General features: G+C 45.3%; 2 protein-coding genes across 2 annotated transcripts in view; both read right to left on the bottom strand.

Moving 5' to 3' along the window:
* The window catches only part of LOC103269971 (NADH-cytochrome b5 reductase 2), an 8,188-nt gene extending 8,046 nt beyond the window's left edge, over positions 1-142 (bottom strand). Inside the window, exon 1 of the mRNA XM_021717325.1 lies at positions 76-142. The gene's annotated coding sequence lies outside the window, so the exon portion shown is untranslated. The remainder of the gene's footprint in view (positions 1-75) is intronic.
* Positions 1-22,225, bottom strand: part of OVCH2 (ovochymase 2) — a 70,823-nt gene that overhangs the window by 602 nt on the left and 47,996 nt on the right. The gene's annotated exons all lie outside the window — the stretch shown is intronic.

Here is a 22,225-nt window from a genome sequence, read left to right as displayed (position 1 = left end):
CCACGGCCGAGCGGAATACGGGGGCTTCCTCGTGCCTGCGTGCCCTGCCCCCATGCTGGCCCCCGCTCGACTTGCTTAAATGTGCCCAGGCTGGAGAAACGGGCATCTGGGGGACTGGGAGGAGGGGACGCTGGTGAGGGAAATAGGAATCCAGGCTGATTCAGAGAACACGCCAATGTACTTATTCAACATGCATCGCGAGCTCCTTCTCTGAGCCTGTTCCGGGGCCAGGTATTTGCAGGATGGGACTGAAATGGGGGGCATAATCCAGTCGAAGATATTTACTCAGAACACTCATTCGTTCATTTACTAGTTGGTCCAAAATTAAGATGTGGGCAGGGTTGGTTGGTTCTGAAGTCTGGGAGGGAAGGAACTGTTCAATGCCTCTCCCTTCGGTTTGTAGGAGACAGGCCAAAAGATGAAACATCTCCCTATGTCACTTCCATCTACGTGTGTCCTTGTGTCCAAATTTCCCTGGTTTATAAAGACATCAGTCATGTTAAATTAGGATTCATCCTAATGGCCTCACTTTGCCTTAATTTGCCTTTGTAAAGACATTATTTTCAAAAAAGGACACATTCTGAGGTACTGGGGATTAGGGCTTCAACATAGGGATTTGTGGAGGGACAATAACCCATAACACCATACCAACCCACATCCCCCAAACACTATCACAAGCACATGTGGTGGACACCCCCACAACACCTGCAAGTGCCTGAATATTACTGTCAGATATCTTAATTTTTGACAACCTAATAAGTGTAAGATGAAATTGCATGAACATAATCTGTGTTATCTAATAATTGCTAATGAAAATAAACATCTTTCACATACTTCTTTTTTTTTTTTTTCTTGAGTGGGAATCTCACTCTTGTCGCCTAGACTGGAGTGCAGTGGCTGCTCCCGGCCATCGCAGCCTCGACCTGCTGGGCTCCGGCGATCCTTCTGCCTCAGCCTTCCGAGTAGCCAGAATTACAGGCATGCGCTACCACGGCTGGCTGATTTTTTGATTTATTGTAGAGATGAAGTCTCGCTGCCCAGGCGGGTCTCGAACCCGTGGGTTCAGGCAATCCACTCACCTCAGCCTCCCAAAGGCGTGGGATTAAAGGCTGAGCCACCGAGCCGGGCTCACATACTTCTTTCCAATGAAGTTTCCTTTTAGAAAAATAAAAATGCCTGTTTATGATTTTTGCCCATTTTTCTATTGAGTTGTCTTTTTCTTACTGATTTTTCTTTTATATATATTTTAGATACCATTTATTTGCCAGTTATGTGAGTTACAAATGTTTCTTCCCAATTTGTAGCTTATTCTTCCTTTTCTTCTCTCCCTCTCTTTTTCATGCTGTCTTCTGATGAATGGAAATCTGAATTGCAATTTAGTCAAATGCATTAATTTTCTTTCTATTTTTTTTTTTGACTTGGGGTCTCACTCTGTCGCCCAGGCTGGAAGACAGTGGCATGCTCATAGCCATCACAGCCTCAACCTGTTGAGCTCAGGTGATCCTTCCGCCTTAGCCTTCCAAGGAGCTGGAACTACAGGCATGCACCACCACACCCGGCTAATTTTTCTTGATTTAGTGTAGCGATGAGGTCTCACCAAGTTGCCTGGTCTGGTCTCGAATTCATCGACTTAGGCAACCCTTTCACCTTGGCCTCCCAAAGTGCTGGGATTATAGGCGTGAGCCACTGGTCCCGGCCTAGTTAGAGTAGTTTGTAACAAGTGTTGATGTCTTTCACTTTTACACATTTTTTGAATGTCAGCTCAGATACCACTTTCTTAGAGATGGCCTGCTGCAATCCTCCAATTTAAGTACATGTGCCTGTTAAATTTGCCTCCTTACATATGTTAAGTTTAGCCTAAATGTTTCTTTGTACATAGTGAACTATAACCTAATTGGATGTATAAACAGACTAGCCTACTTGTGTACCAACCAGAGTTTCAGCCATCACAGACAGCCAGTTGTTCAAACCGTGTTCAAATAAGGCAAATGCTGAGCTATAAGCGATTCAACTGTATCTGTACCTCAATTCTGCTTTCTGAACATCATTCTCCTTTTTCTGTCCACAAACAGTATTTGACCATGTGGCAGCCCGGAAGTTGCTTCTGGGGGCTGCCCAATTCATCTTTTGATCAAACTCTGTTAAATGTAATTTGTCAGCCGGGCTCGGTGGCTCAGCCTGTAACCCCATGCCTTTGGGAGGCTGAGGTGAGTGGATTGTCTGAGCCTGCGAGTTCGAGACCCGCCTGGGCAGCGAGACCTCATCTCTACAATAAAAATCAAAAAATCAGCCGGCCGTGGTAGTGCATGCCTGTAGTTCTGGCTACTCGGAAGGCTGAGGCGGAAGGATCGCTGGAGTCCAGCAGGTCGAGGCTGCGGTGGCCGGGAGCAGCCACTGCACTCCAGTCTGGGTGACAGAGTGAGAGTCCAACTCAAAAAAAAAAATGTAATTTGTCTGAAGTTTTCCTTTCAACTATTCTATTCATGGTTATTTTCTTTTTTTTGACACAATCCCAGGCTGTTGCCCAGGTCTAGAGTACAGTGGTGTGATCATAGTTCACTACATCCTAGAACTCCTGGGCTCAAATAATCCTCCCACCTTAGCCTCCTGAGTAGCTGGGACTACATGTGTATACTACTACATCTTGGTAATTTTTGGGGGGGGAGTCGAAGTCTCACCCTGTCACCCAGGCTTAAGTGCAGTGGCACACTCATGGCCACTGCAGCCTCAATCTGCTGGGCTCAGGTAACCCTTCCATCTTGGCCTTCCAAGTAGCTGGAACTACAGGCATGTGCCGCCACGCTCAGCTAATTTTTCTTGATTTATTGTAGAGATGAGGACTCACCACGTTGCCCAGGCTTATCTTGAACCTGTGGGCTCAGGCAATCCTCTTGCCTCTGCCTCCCAAAGTGCTGGGATTACAGACATGAGCCACTGCACCCGGCAATTTTTGTTATTTTTGTAGAGATGAGTGTCACTGTGTTGCCCAGGCTGGCCTCAAACACTTGACCACAAGCAATCCTCCTGGTTTGCCCTGCCAAAGTGCTGGATTACAGGCATGAACCACTGCATCCAGCCCTATTCATTGCTTTTACTTCAGTTTGTAATTGTACATTTGAACAGTACATTTATTTATTTATTTATTTTGAGTCGGAGTCTCACTCTGTCGCCCAGACTGGAGTGCAGTGGCCACTCCCGGCCACCACAGCCTCGACCTGCTGGGCTCCGGCGATCCTTCCGCCTCAGCCTTCCAAGTAGCCGGAATTACAGGCGCGTGCTACCACGCCCGGCTGATTTTTTGATTTATTGTAGAGATGAGGTCTCGCTGCCCAGGCGGGTCTCGAACCCGCGGGCTCAGGCAATCCACTCACCTCAGCCTCCCAAAGGTGCGGGATTACAGACTGAGCCACCGAGCCCGGCTGAACCGTACATTTATTAAATGACTGTCTCTCTCACTAGCTTGGAAGTTCCTTTATGTCAGAGACCTTGTTTCTCCAGGGCTTAGCACAGTGACTGTCACATAGACAAATTCAACAAATGTTTAATGAACAAATGAATGAATTCATCTCTGCCCTGCAGTATTTAGCACATATGGTAGATGTCCCATAAAGACTTCTTCACTCAGGAGAGGAACAATGCTTTGCATCAGCACTCTATCCCACATCCTTGTTTAATTTGTCTCCATAAGACATCAACAGATGATATACCACATACCTATGTGTTTGCATAGAACATAAGCTTCATGAGGGTAGGAATTGCCTTGTCAGTTTTAATTGCCATACAGTTCTGGCCTAGAACTGTGACTGACAGTTGAGAGATGCTCATAAACATTTATTGCATGAATGAATGAATGAATAAACTTCATCTCCCTTTGATTCAATCAAAAGTTTGTATTTTTGGCTTGGGGATCCAGAAGCACCTCATCTTCTCCTGTCACTTTCTTAGTAGTTTGCCTCTACCCTCCATTCTTCTCTCTGGTTTTCTCTGCATGTTCCCAGAAAAGCAGGCAGCAAGCACAGTCTCCTTTGTTAATTCTTGGAGCAGGATAAAAAGTATCAATCTGGGCTCCCAGGAATTTTGAGAGGGCAATGATTTCCCTCTCTTCTCAGAACTCCTACACACTGTATATGTGCCCCTACATGTCCATGTGCTGCCAACTTGGATTTTGGCTCATCTTTTATTATTCTCCTAAAAGAGACCATAAGCACATAGCTCATGTCTCTAAATCCCCAGCTTGGTACAGCCTGGGAAGAGTAGGCTCTCAGCAAGTGTTTGCTGAAAAAAATCGATGAACCTCTGCTGTTGTTGCTATTTGAACATCTATGTGACTCCACCCCATAAGACTCAGTTTTTACTATAAGAGACCAAATCTCCACATTACCAAGTCTCCTCTGGGGGAACTGATGCGCTACCCATGTCTTTGGTCAATGAGTGTTTGCCTTTAAAACAATTTCCAGGGTGTTGTAGAATTTTCTTTTCTTTTCTTTCTTTCTTTCTTCTTTTTTTTTTTTTTTTTTTTAGTAGGAGTCTCACTCTGTCACCCAGGCTGGAGTGCAGTGGCTCGCTGCTCACTGCCACCACAGCCTCAATCTGCTGGGCTCAGGCGATCCTTTCCGTCTCAGCCTTCCAAGTAGCTGGAACTACAGGTACATGCTACCACACCTGGCTGATTTTTTGACTTATTGTAGAGACAAGGTCTCACCAAGTTTCCCAGGCTGTTTTCAAACTCCTGAACTCAGGCAATCTTCTTGTCTCAGTTTCCCAAAGTGCTGGGATTATAGGCTTGAGCCACCGTGCCCAGCCTTCTTTTTTTCTTTTTCAATAGGAGTCTCACTTTGTCGCCCAGGCTAGAGTGCAGTGGCACACTGCTCATGGCCACCCCAGCCTCAACCTGCTGGACTCAGGGGATCCTTCCACCTCAGCCTTCCAAGTAGCTGGAACTACAGGAGCACATTACCACACCTGGCTGATATTTTTATTTATTGTAGAGAGGAGATCTCACCAAGTTGCCTAGGCTGGTCTCGATCCCCTGAGCTCGGGCAATCCTCTCACCTCAGCCTCCCAAAGTACTGGAATTATAGGCTTGAGCCACTGCACCCAGGCTTCTTTTTTTTTTTTTTTCTTCAGTAGGAGTCTCACTTTGTCACCCAGGCTGGAGTGCAGCGGCACACTGCTCATGGCCTCAACCTGCTGGGCTCAGGGGATCCTTCCATCTCATCCTTCCAAGTAACTGGAACTACAGGCATGTGCCACCATGCACAGCTAATTTTTTTATTTATTGTAGAGGCGAGGTCTCATCATGTTGCCCAGGTTGGTCTCAAACCTCTGAGCTCAGGCAATCCTCTCGCCTCTGCCTCCCAAAATGCTGGTGTTACAGCAACTGCAGCAACTCACTGGGAACAGGAATGAATGCATTCAGAGCAGGCACCAGAGACTGAGAGGAGAATCGAAGGTGTTTATTCTGGAAGTCTCAGGTGGAGTAGCATCCCAAAACCTGAGCCCCGACCCTCAGTTTCAAGCTGCTTTTACAGAGCTTCTTGGTTACAACATACACGGGTTTGCCATTGGTAGGTTTACAATTTTAAATTTAGGCCCAGGAACAGTTACTTCTACTTCTACAATAGGCATTGAAGCAAACATTTGTATGGTCATTTCCATAGGAGGCAAAATAAAGTGTGTTTACAGAAATAGAGATTACAGTTAAGGAAAATGGCAGGTAGCTGCTTACTTACAGCGTATTTACAGAGATGGCAAGCAGTTGCTTACTTAAGATAAGACCCTCGAGGTCAGCTTTCCTGCTTAATTCCTGTTTTTTAATTTTTTTAATCTATCTCACTGAGATTATAGGTGTGAGGCACCATGCCACGTCTGTTGTGGACTTTTCTTTAGATGTTTAACCTTGAAAATGATTTATTTCCATTTTACACCTAAACAAATGAGCATTTATTAGGTTCTAGCTGTTAAGTGTAAATTGTGGTAGGCTGAATAATGACTCCCCAAATATGCCCACATTCTGATCCCTAGGGCCTGTGAATGTTACCTGATAGAGTTTGGATTATTATCCCCTCCAGATCTCATGTTGGAATGTTATCCCCAGTGTTGGAAGTGAGGCCTTATGGGAGATGTTTTGGTCATGGGAAGGATCCCTCATGAATGGCTTTATTATGTCAGTAAAAAAGTGTTAGGTCAGTGGGCTGGGACCACAGGTCAGATGTAAAGAATTGCACAGGAATTAGATTAGGAAAATTAGTTTATGTAGAAAGTAGATTGAACAGAGAAGGAATGGATTCACCTCCCTGAGATTGGGAGGGGACCAAAGCTTAAAGAAAGCATGGCATCCAGAACTTAAAAAAAAAATGACGATCGGGTGCAGTGGTTCACACCTATTATTCCAGCATTTGGGGAGGCCGAGGTGAGAGGATTACCTGAGCCCAGTGATTCAAGACCAGCCTGGATAACTTGGTGAGACTCATCTCTACAATAAATCAAAAAATTAGCTGGACATGATGGTGCGTGCCTGTAGTTCCGGCTACTTGGAAGGCTGAGGCAGAAGGATCTTCTGAGCCCATCAGGTCGAGGCTGTAGTAGCCATGAGTGTGCCACTGTACTCCAGCCTTGGCAACAGAGTGAGACTCCAATTCAGAAAAAAAAAAAGCACTCTACTTCAAGTAGCAACAGTCATTTTTTTTTTTTTTTTTTTAAAGCCGGAGTCTCACTCTGTCACCCAGGTTGCAGTGCAGTGGCACACTCATGGCCACCACAGCCTCAACCTGCTGGGCTCAGGTAATCCTTCTGTCTCAGCCTTCCCAGTAGCTGGAATAGGCATGCGCCACCATGCCCATGCCCAGCTAATTTTTTGATTTATTGTAGAGATGAGGTCTCCCCAAGTTGCCCAGGCTGATCTCGAACTCGTGGGCTCAGGCAATCCTCTCACCTCAGCCTCCCAAAGTGCTGGGATTATAGGCGTGAGCCACTGCACATGGCTGAGTGCTAATTTTTAAAGCTTTTCTTTGGTGGGGCAGGTCATCAAGGTAATTGGGTGGTGGTCTGTTTTATGACATCATGAAGGGTCAGGTAAGCACAGGAAGTGTTGCTGTGTAATGGGCTGTGTTCCTTACCTCCCTGAACACGGGATGGATAGGTGGGCCAACCACAAAGATGAGAAGGGTGGGGCGGGTAGCTAAAAGACAAATTCTTTAGGACAAAGATGTTAATCTCAATGTCTTGTGAGTCACCCAGAGTTCCTGGAAAAGATTATTGGGAAAGAATTATTGGGAAAGGATTATTGTCATGTATGAGCTCAAAGAAACCAAAGAAATTCCATTTTGGGCTCTGTCCTTTCAGATTTGATGCTGTTCTTGCAGTAATGAGTGAGTTCTCACTCTGTTAGTTGTTAACAGAGCTGATTCGTGTGTGTGTGTGTGTGTGTGTGTGTGTTTTGTTTTTTTTGAGTTGGAGTCTCACTCTGTCCCAGGCTGGAGTGCAATGGCATGCTCAAGGCCATCACAGCTGATTCAGGGACCTAACGTCTCTCCATATTGCCACAGCCCTTAGAGAAGGGCATGGCACATTCCCGAGCACATTACTGAGAGTCCCCTTGTCTTCCATGTACTCCCAGTAAGTAGCTTCAGGGGATCTTTGACTTCCCTGCAGACTACACCCAAAGCTGTAAATCCCTATTTACTCCCTTTCTTTGAACTATATAGTATCAATGTAATTATATGTCTTATGATTTGCATAACTTTTGCAATGCATGTCTTAGGCCTTGTAAACTTCCTTTACTCTGAATGTCACCATCTGAATGTAAAATGCAGCAATAACTTAAGTTCTATGCAATGCTCTGCTGGTATAGGTACCAACAACTCTGGACTATAAAAGTGGACTGTAAAAGCCTGCAGGGTGGGCAAAACCATTTAAAAAATTTAGAAAGAGTCTGGCTCTGCTCCCTGGACTTGAACTCAGAAATAAACTTTTTTCTACCAATTCCCTGCCCTTTGATTTATCCATATCAAGGGTGAGCAGCCCGAGCGTTACTCAGGCTATAACACAGACTCTACCTGCTAGGTTCAAGTGATCCTTCAGCCTCAGCCTTCCAAGTAGCTAAAACTATAGGTGTGTGCCACCACTCCCAGGTATTTTTTTTTCCCATTTATTATAGAGGTGAGGTCTCGCCAAGTTGTCCAGGCTGGTCTTGAACCCCTGGGCTCAGGCAGTCCTCTCACCTCAGCCTTCCAAAGTACTGGGATCAGCCGGGCCGGGTGGCTCAGTTTGTAATCCCAGCACTTTGGGATGCTGAGGTGAGTGGATTGCCTGAGCCCGGGGGTTCGAGACCTGCCTGGGCAACTTGGCAAGACCTCACCTCTACAATAAATCAAAAAAATCAGCCAGGCATGGTAGTGTGCGCCTATAGTTACAGCTACTTGGAAGGCTGAGGCGGAAGGATCGCCAGAGCCCAGCAGGTCGGGCTGTGGTGGCTGGGAGCAGCCACTGCACTCCAGTCTGGGTGACAGAGTGAGACTCCAACTCAAAAAAACCAAACAATGTACTGGGATCACTGGCATGAGCCACCATGCCTTGCCAGAGCTGGTTGTTTAAAGAAGCCTGGCACCCCTCTTCTCTCTTTTGTTTCTGCTCTTGTCATATGACATGCCCTCTCCTGTTGTCTTCTACCACAAGTACAAACTTTCTGAGGCTTTATCATAAGGTGAACAGATGCCAGCACTATGAAGAACCGTAGAACCATGAGCCAAAATAACCTCATCTTTCTTTTTATTTTATTTTCTTTTTGAGGAAGAGTCTCACTCTGTCTTCCAGGCTGTAGTCACCTGCTGGGCTCAGGTGATCCTTCCACCTTAACCTTCCAAGTAGCCAAAATTACAGGTGGGTACCACCACCTCTGATTAATTATGTATTTATTGTAGATACAAGGTATTCCCTAGTTGCCCAGTCTGGTCTTAAACCCCTGGACTCGGGCAATTCTCTCACCTCCACCTCCCAGAGTGCTAGGATTACAGGCATGAGGAGCCACCACACCTGACCATAAACCTCTTTTCTTTATTAATTACCCAGTGTGAGGTATTTCTTTACAGCAATTAAAACCAGACTAATACGCTATCTTATATGGCAAAAGGGCAAAACTTTGTCACTGTGTGCCTTATTATAAAATATATATTTGGGCCAGGCTCAGTGACTCAGCCTATAATACTGTGGCAGAGAGGGACCAGAAACAGTTAAAATGATTCTTTAAAAAAAAAAAATCAAACTGCAAGCTCCAAACCTGCTAGATATGGGATATGTAAGAAGACCAAATAGCCACAAGCCACTCTCCTGTAAGTGCAAGATAGTGATGGATTCACGACCTTATCCACGCATCCTCTCTTTGTAAAGTTATCAGTTTACAACCCCTGCTTGTCATGTATATCCTGGAAGCAATTTGTTCTTTGAAAAATCTGGTTTTGCTGAATACAACCTAGCAAATTCCAAAGAAAAATTTATAACCATACAGCCCGACCCCTTTCTTACCTAAACTAACATATAAAACCCTTTTCTTCTTTCTCTAGGTTGCTCAGCCTTGGAGCATTAGCCCACTGAGTCATACCGGCACCAATAAAATGCTCCGTCTCAAATTAGCCTTGATGTCACAATCTCTCTGTTTTCCTGCAATATTTCTTGATGCATTGGCCAGGAAACAAAGCATTCAGAGACGGTGTGTTCCACCTCCTTTGTCATTGGGGTATAATCCCTGGGGCAATGGGAGAAGCAGTCTTACCTGGAGTGCAGCGTACCTTTTGATCCGTAGGAGGGAGGCCCCTCCTGGCACATTGAGACTCAGATCTCAAAAGCACAGGAACCTGGAAGGAGGCAATGGGAACTGGCATGAGGAGCAAGCCCAACAAAAAGTATAGGAACACGGACTTTTGCAAAGACCTGACAGTAGATGGCAGAAGAGGAGCTTGATCACCTCCTGGAGTCCACTAGTAGTCTCCAGTCTAATGGAAAGGACTGAAACGCAATGAAAGGAAACACTATCTTGAGACGAACCTGTTGACTTCTAGGGTTAGGGTGGAGGGTTGGAGAATGCTGTGTGATTGCATGTGAATGAAATGTACAGCAGAAGTGTTCCAACCTGACCAGAGGGCCAAAGTGAGTGTTGAGTCCCTATCTAAGCCAGGGACAACTTCATACAGCTGAAGGTGGCCCCAACCCTGTCACAGGTTGGGGATTTATGCCAACCCACCAATTGCTAAGAGATGTCTGAACTATCTCCATGAGGAGTACGGCTGGAGGAGGATGAAGCAGCTGTTTTCCATACCCCCCATTCCTTCATTTGTGTGTGCTTGCTGTCTGTTAGGGAGAGGAAATGGATGAAAACCAAAGTAAGAATACCTCTCTTGCTTGTATGCTTAAGAATATTGACAAATGTTTCTGTGGAGATTGTTATAGTGTCAAATTGTGTCAGAGAAAGCTCTGTACGTTCTGTGAAATAGATTGGCCCTCTTTCAGGGTTGGATGGCCACCGGAGGGATCCTTAGATAGAAGAACCATTAGGAGAATTTATAGAACTGTAGTAGGAGAGCCAGGTCACCCAGACCAATTCCCTTACATTGACTATTGGCAGGATGCAGTCCTTGCATGACCCTCTTGGCTAAAAGTTTGCTGGGAAGACAATTGCAAAATTATGGTAGCCCTCAAAACAGCCCAGTTCAAATGCCCATTAGAGTCTGATGAATTAGCTGATAAGCTGGTTCTGGCTGATGAAACAGAAATCCCACCACCTTATTCTCCAGTATACCCACCATTGCCGCCTGCTCCTATAGTGCCAGTCACTATTAAAGGCTTACAACTGGAATGCACCCCTTAGCCTAAGTACATCTCCTAAACAATCAGAGGTCACACCTGAACCACCTGTTCTGACTCCCCACACCCCAACCAGAAAGCAGCTGCCAGATGCATGTCTAACTTCACATCAGGGGAATGTCATGGTGCCTTCCAGATGCCACTGAGGGAGACTAGGGAACCTATTTATTATGATCAAGAAGGCCAGATCCAAGGTGGGCAGTGCACATTTGTGTACCAGTCTTTCACTACCACAGACCTCCGAATTGGAAAAATCACATGCCACCCTTCACAGAAAAGCCTCCGGCTATGACTAATTTAGTTACAGTCTGTTATCCAGACCCAGAGGCCACCCCCTCCTGATGCTATTCAATAATGAGGAACATCAGAGAATTACACAGAGGGCTATAAAATGGCTAAAGGAACATGCCCTGGTTGGAGCACTCAATGCCTAGACATATGCCCAAAATCAGCTCCCAGAGGAGGACACCCAATGGACCTCAACAGTAACTAGGGGCTGCAAATGCTTGAATGGTATCAGGAGGCCCTCCTGGGAGGTATGAGAGAAGGAGGGAAAAAGGCCATAAATATGAGCCAGGTATCTGAGGTGTTCCAGGAAGCTGATGAGAGCCCAAGCCAGTTCTATGAGAGACTCTGTGAAGCCTTTCGGCTATACACCCTCTTTGATCCAGAGGCAACTGAAAATCAGTGTATGGTAAACACAACTTTTGTCAGACAGTCCCAGGGACTATCCAACATTAGCTACAAAAACTAGAGGGCTTTGCTGGAATGAATATTAGCCAGCTGCTAGAAGTTCCCACTAAAGTGTTCATTAACTGAGATAAGGAGGCCCAACAAGAGGCAGACTGAAAGCAGGAAAAAAAATGGCCATGCTTGCTGCTGCCATTGGGGGGTGCCAAATATCAGACCCCCCCCCCCCCGGGAGAAAACAGAGGTAGAGGTTGGGGAAGAAGACAGGTCGGCAGTTTTCCAGGGTGAGATCCAGACAACCTCAGCCTGTCCAGGGACCCCGAACTCCATCTGTCAGTCTACACAAGGGACATTACAACCCCCTATGAAGTTAGGAAGAAACCAGTGTGCCTATTATTACCAAGAAGGCCACTGGAAGGGTGAATGCCCCCAACAAATAGCTGATGAGATATTGATGAGCCCAGACTGGGCTCCCTACTATCTTTAGGTCCCCAGGATCCTATGAGCAGCATGACAGTAGAGGACCCACATATGAACTTCATGGTTGATACGGGAGCTGAACACTCTGTGATCACCCAGACTGTAGGTCCCCTCTCCCAAAAATGGGGTTAATGTTATGGGAGTCACTAAGTGTCAAGCCAGACATCCCTTCCTGGTGCTGTAATACTGTACAGTCAGCAGCCATGAAGTCATACAAGAGTTCCTGTATCTCCCAGATTGCCCCGTAGCCTTAGTGGGATGGGACCTCCTGAGAAAGCTTCAAGCTCAAATAACTTTTGATTCTCCTGATAATGTAACACTGAAATTAAGAGTCCCAGAGGCTAAAATCATGACCCTCACCGTCCCCCAGGAAGAGGAATGGTGGCTCCACAGCCTAATGGAGGTCTCAAAAAAATCTCCAGAGCTGTCATTTCAAGTACCAGGAGTGTGAACAGAGGAAAATCCTCCAAACCTGGCAAAAAAAATATACCCTCCGTGATTGTGGACCTAAACTGGGGAATGGGCTGGTCCATCAGAGGCAGTACTTCATCCCACGCAAGGCACAAATAGGGATCCACAAGCACCTGGAGAGACTTTTGCATTATGGAATCCTCTGGGTTTGTCAGTCTGCTTGGAATATGCCTCTGTTGCCAGTGCAGAAGTCAGGCACAAATGACTACCGGTCAGTTCAAGGCTTGCAAGCCGTAAACCAGGTCGCGGTCACTCTACACCCCATTGTCGCAAACCTGTATATGCTGCTGGGTCTCATCCTGCTGAGACTGCTTTCTACACCTGCTTGGACCTTAAGGATGCCTTCTTCTGCATCCACCTAGCCCCAAGAAGACGGCTGATCTTCGCTTTCCAATGGGAGGACCCAACAAATGGCACCAAAGGACAGTTAACTTGGATCCGGCTGTCTCAAGGATTCAAAAATTCTCCAACCATCTTCGGTACGGTACTGGCCTCAGATTTAAAAGCCTTTCCAGCACACCAGTGTGGCTGTGCCTTACTTCAGTATGTAGATGACTTGCTATTGGCAGCACCAACCTGGGAAAACTGTATGCAAGGGACACAATAACTGCTCACTCTCCTGTGAAAGGCAGGTTACAAGGTCTCAAAGAAAAAAGCCCAAATATGTCAGGAAAAAGTTAGGTATCTAGGTTTTCATTTGTCCCAAGACCAGTGCCAACTGGGCCCTGACAGAAAACAGGTGGTGTGTTCAATTCCAGTCCCAACTACCAGGTGTCAAATCCGGGAGTTTTGGGGGGCTGTTGGGTTCCATAGAATTTGGATACCTAACTTATCCATCATGACAAAACCCCTCTCTGAAGCCACAAAGGGGGTGAATGGGAACCTCTGCTATGGGAAAAAGTTCAGCAAAAGGCCTTTGAACAAATTAAACAGACCCTCACCAATGCACCTGGTTTGGGACCCCCAGATGTGACTAAACCTTTCTTTTTATACATGCATGAATGTGTTGGCACCGCAGTAGGGGTCTTGACTCAAATGCTGGGGTCATGGCATAGACCCATGGTATATTTATTCAAACAGCTGTATTCTGTGGCTCAAGGCTGTCCATCTTGTTTATGAGCCCTGGCAGCTATGGTACTCCTGATAACAGAAGCTGACAAACTATGGGACAAAACCTAACTGTCAGGGTGCCTCATGCTATAATAAATTTAATGGAATACAAGGGGTAATCCTGGCTAACCAGTGCTTCAATCATCAAATATCGGAGAATGCTCTGTGAAAACCCACGCATTCACCTAGAGGTGGTAAAGGCCCTAAATCTGGCAACCTTACTACCTATAGAGCCAGGACAGCCAGACCATGATTGCATTGAAATAATAAACGAAGTGCTCTCTAGTTATCCATATTTAACAGACCAGCCCCTCAGGGACCCTGAAGTCCAATACTTCACGGACGGGAGCAGCTTCATACAGGAGGGAGAGTGCTTTGTGGGCTATTCGGTGGTAACTTTAAACTCCACAGGCAAGGCAAAACTTCTGCCGAAAGGAACTTCAGTTCAGAAAGCAGAACTCATTGCGCTCATTTGAGCCCTCCAGCTAACCGCAGGGCTACGCGCTAATATCTATACAGACTCCAAGTATGCTTTTACTACCTTGTATATACATGGGGCCTCATACAAGGAGAGAGGTTTAATCAATTCAGAGGGAAAAGACATAAAATATGGCAATGAAATTCTAGAGCTACTAGATGCTGTACAGGTGCCAAAAGAGGTAGCAGTCATACATTGCAAAGGGCATCAAAAGGGAAATGCAATAACTGCCAAAGGAAATTGCAAAGCAGATCAAGAAGTAAAACTTGCAGCAACAAGAGAAACTGTCAAAATGACTACAATAACCGTGGCGCTGCTTCCTAGCCTGCTGACAAACCGGAGCCCTTGCTACGCGCCAAATGAGAAAACATGGTTTGAAACCAAAACGGGACACTACTTACAAGCCGGTTGGTGGAAATTTCAAGATGGCCAGATAGCAATTCCAGAATCGTTGGCTCCAGCATCTGTCAGGCAATTTCACCAAGGGACACACAGCAGATGGACTGCTCTTGAAAATACCATCAGTAAGTATTTCTATGTCCCCCAACTCTCCAGTATAGTGCGGGTAGTCTGTGAACAATGTGTAACTTGTGCTCAAAATAACCCACAGTGGGGACCCAAAGTCCCTCTGGGAGTGCAGCATGTGATGGCGAGCACCCTTTGAGGATCTTATTGTGAACTTTCCGAACTCCCGAGCTACCAAGGCTACAGATATCTCCTTGTTTTTGTGTGTACTTTCTTTTTTTTTTTTTGAGTTGGAGTCTCACTCTGTCGCCCAGACTGGAGTGCAGTGGCCGCTCCCGGCCACCACAGCCTCGACCTGCTGGGCTCCGGTGATCCTTCCACCTCAGCCTTCCAAGTAGCTGGAACTACAGGTGCAGGCTACTACACCTGGCTAATTTTTTTTTTTTTTGATTTATTGTAGAGATGAGGTCTCACCAAGTTGCTCAGGCGGGTCTCGAACCTGCGGGCTCAGGCAATCCACTCACCTCAGCCTCCCAAGGCGCGGGATTACAGGCTGAGCCACCAAGCCCGACTTGTGTGTACTTTCTCAGGATGGGTTGAAGCCTTCCCCACAAGGACAGAGAAAGTCACCACCAAAGTGGCCTAAGTCCTGTTAAAAGAAACCATTCCTCAATTTGGACTCCCGATCACTATAGGATTGAATAATAGACTGGCATTTGTAGCTGAAATAGTACAGTTAATGACAGGAGGACTGCAAGTCAAATGGAAGCTCCATACAGCCTATAGGCCACAAAGTTTAGGAAAGGTGGAGTGAATGAACCAGACCTTAAAATCCCAACTAAGTAAGCTATGCCAAGAAACTCATTTAGTCTGGGTCTAGATTCTGTCCATAGCCCTTTTAAGGGTAAGGTCTAGCCTCACAAAACAAACAGGTTTCTCGCCTTTTGAAATCCTTTAAGGGCAGCCACCCTCTCTTGTTAAGGGCATGTAGGGAGACTTAAAGGAGTTAGGAAATCTTACTCTAAAACAACAAATACAAGTCTTAGGTTCAGTCATAAATGCCATCCATTATCAAGTCAGAGAATGGCTACCAATTAGTTTAACTACTGATGCCCATTCTTTTATACCAGGTGGTATAGTATGGGTAAACGAATGGAATGTACAGTCTCTAAAGCTTCTCTGGAGGGGTCCATTTACTGTCCTTTTGTCTACCCCCACTGCAGTCAAAGTAGCCAAAATATTTCCCTGGATCCATTACAACAGAGTTAAGCCTGCCTCCCAGGATTGGGAGTGCACCACAAATCTGTCAACTCCCCTTAAAATGGCCCTCCGGAAAGTTACTGAAGCCGACAAGCAACCCAAACCAGATTCCCCAGGCCCTGCTCTAGCCATTCCAGGGCTGGCTAGTTTATGCATGACTGAAACTTGAGAATCCATCGGCCTTTCTTCAGTCACACACCGAATGCTGGCTGATATACACACAGCAGAAGCTTGAAGACTCAATGGAATCAACACCTTACTCATAAGTCATTGTTTCTAAAATTACAAGCCTACACTTTGTCAGCCTTTGTATTTGTCAATTGTTATATTGTTTGTCATTTGATTTACTATAGGACTGGCAGAATTGGCCCCCATAAATTGGACATGTTGGGGAGAGATCTCACTAGCATTTCTGTTCCTTCTTATAAAAGGAATCTTTCTTGTGCTTTTATGTACTTCTGCCTAATTTGGGTGTCTATCGCTTCCCCCACCTACCCAGCATGTAAATGTATAGAAACTATCTGGCCAGACATAAAAATCTTCCATTGCTATTCATCCCAGCCAGAAGTTTGTTATACTGACAAACTTATCTGTACCCATTATGACCAGCTGTACTTTACTGGATTACTTTACTGGAAAGGCACGTGTACCATAGGAATAATCCAGTCAGGGTTTTTCCTTCTGCCTAACCCGAAGGGAGATGAACTGGGCATCCCCCTTTATGAGAGTCTCAAAACACGGGATGCTCGCTCTCTTGATCAAACTCTTAACATAGGAGGGACCCGGTTTTGGAAAGATGATGAATGGCCACTCCAGAGAATTATAAATACTTATGGCCCAGCCACGTGGGCACAAGATGGGAGTTGGGGATACTGCACGCCTGTATATATGCTAAATCACATTATCAGGTTACAAGCTGTCTTAGAAATTATAACTAACCAAACAGCCATGGCTTTGAGCTTGCTGCTTAACAAGCCCAAATGTGTGCCACCATTTTTCAGAACCGTTTAGCTTTGGACTACCTGCTAGCAGAAGAAGGAGCAGTATGTGGTAAATTTAATAGCTCTGGCTGTTGTTTGCAAATAGATGATAATAGTAAAGCTGTAACTGATACAGCCACCATTATTAGAAAACTTGCCCATGTCCCAGTACAAAAATGGCATGACATAAAAACTGGCAATTGGTTTGAAAACATGTTCTTGGGTTTGGAAGGATTTAAGTACATTATTGGATCTGTAATCCTTTTGTTGAGATCCTGTCTTATCCTCCCTTGCATAGCCCTAATAATTATGAACTCCACCTCTAAGTTTGTGGAAACAGTTGTTGAATGAGAAACCGCAGCCCACATAATGTTTAATACACCAAATGAAGATGATGCTCTTTAACCCAGGAAGGGTCAAGCATCAAAGGGGGGAATGTGACACAGAGGGGCTAGAAACAGTTAAAATTATTCTTTTTAAAAAAAATCAACCTGCAAGCTCCAAACCTGCTAGACATGGGATGTGAGAAAACCAAGTAGCCACAAGCACTTTCCTGTAAGTGCAAGATAATAATCGATTCACAACCTTACCTGCCCCCCGCCACCACCACATCATGTATATGCTGGAAGCATTTTGTTCTTTGAAAATCTGGTTTTCTGAATACAACCTTGCAAATTCCAAAGAAAAATGTATAACCATACAACCCAATCCCCTCCCTTACCTAAACTAACATATAAAACCTTTCTCCTCTTTCTCCAGTTGCTCAGCCTTGGAGCATTAACCCCCTGAGTTATGCCAGCAACCAATAAAACACTACTTCTTGGATTAGCCTCAGTGTCGCGGTCTCTCTGTTTTCCCGCAACAATCCCAGCACTTTGGGAGGCTAAGGCAAGTGGATTGCCTTAGCCCACAGGTTCAAGACCAGCCCAGGCAACTTGGCAAGACCTCATCTCTCCAATAAATTTTTTAAAAATTAGCTGGGCATGGTAGTGTGTGCCTGTAGTTAATGGCTACTTGGAAGGCTGAGGTAGAAAGACCACCGGGACACTGGGGTGGCCGTGAGCATGCTACTACTCTCCTGCCTAGGTGATAGAGTGAGACTCCAACTCAAAAAATACACACACACACACACACACACACACACACACACACACACACACACACACACACACACACACACATTTGGTCCTTCTCCCAGTTTCCTGGCATATAACTCCTAAAATCCTCTGAATCTCCAAAGTGATAAGTAGTTTTTTGCATGATAAAGATTGACTGATGTCTGGGGGGCTCATGAATAGCCTCCTGATGGGGGTTGGTTGCCAGGAGAACCAACCACAGGTTTAGAGGATTGGAAGCTTCAGTCCTAACTCACAACCTCCAGGAACGGGAGAGGGACTGAAAGTTGAGCTGATCACCAATGGTTTATGATCAATCAATCATGCCTACATAATCAAGCTTCCATAAAAATCCAAAAGGACTGACTTTGGGTAGCTTCTGGATACATGACTGGACACACAGATTCCAAGAGATTGGTGCACCAGGAGAGGGCATGAAAATTTCATGCCCCTTCTCACATGCCTTGCTCTATACATCTCTTTCATCAGGCTATTTGTAACATGGTAGCCTTAAATCTGATAGGGCTTGCACATAATGTTCTTTATCTATTCCAAAGAAGTCACCCAGAGGTCCAGCAAGGAGAGACATTGGTTTATTAGAACTTACAGGAGGCACCGATGGTGGCCAGTTGGTAAAGAAAGAATCAACCCAGGAGCACCACTGGTGGCCAGTAGGTGAAGAAAGAGCCCACACCGTGGGACAGTACAGCAGGCAGTTTATAGTCTAGCAAGTTAATTATTCATCTTGCTACATGGTTGTTACAATCACAGAGAGTAAGGGTGCTGCCCATGTTGTTCTCAATTCTGCTTGATTATTTGCACCCAGTGACTCATTACTAGGAATATGCATATCCAGCAAAGACCAGCCTTGGCCAGAAGTTGCTCCCAGAGGGAGGAGCAGAAAGAAACTAGCTATAGGGGGAAGGAGTCAATATCTAGACAATTACTTCTCACAATTTACCTGTATCCTTTGTAATAGTCTTTATTATAAGCCAATACATGTACTATGTTTCTCTGAGTTTTTTGAGGCACTCTAGCAAATTAGTCTAATCTGAGGAGGGAGTTGTGGGAATCCTAATTCATAGCAAGTCAGTAGGAAGTTTTGGAGGCCAGGACTTGAGACTAGCATCTGGGATGGGAGACAGTTTTCGGGACTGAGCCCTAGCTGTGGGATTTTATGCTACGTCCAGGTCAGAATTAAATTGAGTTAGAGGACACCCAGCTGGTGTCTGCTGGATAGTTTTTTGCTTGGTATGTGAGGAGAAATTTCCATATATCTAGGATCACAGAAGTGTTGATTAGTGAGTCAGTGAACAGAAAAATGGTTTATTTTTTTCTTTTCTGTGATTAATTGAAAGATCTTGAGATAGGGATGAAACTCCCTATATAAAATTATCTTCACGTCCTGACCCCTGGGGAAAGCCAGTTGATCAATATTTCTAGTTGAAAGAGAAAGCCCAAAGCAGCTTCAATCTCCAGGGATCCCACCTCCCACATCTTCCTTCTGGACTGCCACCATAATAGAGAAGGGATAGTATGTGATAGTCATGTGGCTAGTTTTATAGAGCACATCTATTGTAAAACAGAGAATGGTATTTGAGATCTTTTTCAGACTTTGTAGTCTGGCAAACCCAAACTCCTACCCAGGCCTAGAGCACCAGGAAGTCCTCTACCAGACACAGTACCCCAGGAAGACTGTCTCAACATCCCCCCATGACATCATCAACCAATCAACAACCCCTACACCTCTGCCCACCAAGTTCCCTTCTCTAAATTCTTGAAGAGGTGGACATGAGAAATTCCCCCTGCCTTCTTTGCTTAGCTGCTTTGTAATTTTTTTTTTTTTTTTGAGTCAGAGTCTCACTCTGTTGCCCAGGTTGGAGTACAATGGCACACTCAAAGCCACCACAGCCTCGACCTGCTGGGCGCAGACAATCCTTCCACCTCAGCCTTCCAAGTAACTAGAACTACAGGCCTGCACTACCATGACTGGCTAATTTTTTTATTTATTGTAGAGATGAAATCTCACCAAGTTGCCCAGGCTGGTCTCAAACCCCTGAGCTCAGGCAATCCTCTCACTTCAACCTCCCAAAGTGCTAGGATTACAGGCTTGAGCCACCATGCCCGACCTTGCTTTGTGATATTAAAGTCATTCTCCATTGTAACTAAAACTATGTCATGTTTTAGTTTTTCTGGACAGCGGGCACAAGAACCCAGCTTGGCTGTGGCAGGGATACTCTCCTGGATTGTCTATATGGATCTGACCAGATCCCAAGAGTCCTTGTAAGAGAGACTCAGGAGAAGCTAGTCAGGGAAGAATGCAATGTCACAACAGAAGTAGTGACTGGAGTGATGAACTTTAAGATGGAGGAAGCAAGGCTGGGTGTGGTGGCTCATGCCTATAATCCCAGCACTTTGGGAGGCCTAGGTGAGAGGATTTCTTGAGCCCACAGGTTCAAGACTGGCCTGGGCAACTTAGCGAGACCTCATCTCTACAATAAATCAAAAAATTAGCTGGGCATAGTGGTACATGCCTGTAGTTCCAGCTACTTGGAAGGCTGAGGCAGAAGGATCATCTGAGCCCAGCAGGTTGAGGCTGCAGTGACCGTGAACATTCTACTGCACTCCAACCTGGGTGACAGACTGAGACTTCAACTAAAAAAAAAAAAAAAAAGATGGAGGAAGCAGCCACATGCCTAGGGATGTAGGCATGGAAATAGATTTTCCCCTCAGAGCCTTTAGAAAGAACCAGTTCCATTTGCACCTTGACTATAGCCCTGGGAAACTAATTTCATACTTCTGGCTTTCAGAACTATAACAGAATAAATGTGTGGTGTTTTAAGTCACTAAATATGTAGTAATTTGTTAGAGCAGTATAGGTAATTAATACACTAAATGAACTGTTGCTTTTGTCTCTTAAGGCTTGTTAGTCATACTCAGCTTTATTCCCCAAAAAAGTATTTCCTTTTTTTTTTTTTTGAGTTGGAGTCTCACTCTGTCACCCAGGCCTGAGTGCAGTGGCACACTCCCTGCCACCCCAGCATTGACCTGCTGGGCTCCGGTGATCCTTCTACTTCAGCCTTCCAAGTAACCAGAACTACAGGTGTGAGCTACCACACCCAGCTTATTTCCTTTGACTTGGATCAGAAGTGTCCTCTGCTTCCTTGTTCTAATGCTCTTATTGCTTTGATTGTGTTGTTACAGCAACTGCAGCAACTCACCAGGAACAGAAATGAATGCACTCAGAACAGGCACCAGAGACTTAGAGGAGAATCGAAGGTGTTTATTCCGGAAGTCTCAGGTGGAGTAGCCTCCCAAAACCTGAGCCCCAACCCTCAGTTTCAAACTGTTTTTACAGAGCTTTTTGGTTACAACATACATGGGTTTGCCATTGGTGTGTTTACAATTTTAAATTTAGGACCAGGAACAGTTACTTCTACTTCTACAACAAACATTGAAGCAGATATTTTTATGGACATTTCCATATGAGGTATAATAAAGTGTGTTTACAGAAACAGAGACTGCAGTTAAGGAAAATAGCCTGTAGCTATTTACATACAACGTATTTACAGGAGCAGAGATGGCATGCAGTTGCTTACTTAAGACCCTTGAGGTCAGCTTTCCTGCTTAATTCCTGTTTTGTTTTGTTTTTTTTCTATCTCAATGTGTCTCTTTTCCAGTGTGCCTCCTGCTACCCGGTCACATCTTCAGCTCAATGTCTCTGCCAGGTCATGTGAGCAGCTCACCCACTCCATCCCCTTCTCTTCACCCTGGCTCTGGCTCATTCTTTGTGCATTTTGCTAAAATGTCACCCTGAACAAAGAAGTTCATCAGTTAAGTATAGCTGACTGGGGTGAGTTTATGAAGGACCACTGATGGAGCACCCAACCCACTCAAACACACAATACTGTGACCAATACAGGATATCTTTCATTTTTTAAATTTATTTTGATTTTTAAAATTTTTTTGTGCCGGGCTCGGTGGCTCAGCCTGAAATCCCACGCCTTTGGGAGGCTGAGGTGAGTGGATTGCCTGAGCCAACGGGTTCAAGACCCGCCTGGGCAGCGAGACCTCATCTCTACAATAAATCAAAAAATCAGCCGGGCGTGGTAGCGCGCGCCTCTAATTCCGGCTACTCGGAAGGCTGAGGTGGAAGGATCACCGGATCCCATAAGGTCGAGGCTAGTTTGATTGGTCACACCCACTGCACTCTCGATTGGTAGATCTCGAGAATATTTCCTCTTTCTATGAAATAATCAAGGTCATGTCTTGAGCTCAAAATTTCTGTTATATACCTCTGATACATTTATCAACATGCC

Source organism: Carlito syrichta, unplaced genomic scaffold, assembly GCF_000164805.1.
Source record: "Carlito syrichta isolate Samal-C Ts95f unplaced genomic scaffold, Tarsius_syrichta-2.0.1 Scaffold309682, whole genome shotgun sequence".
Lineage (NCBI taxonomy): Eukaryota > Metazoa > Chordata > Mammalia > Primates > Tarsiidae > Carlito > Carlito syrichta.
The sequence above is the reverse complement of the archived record's forward strand: the minus strand, read 5'-3'. Positions and strand labels throughout refer to the sequence as shown.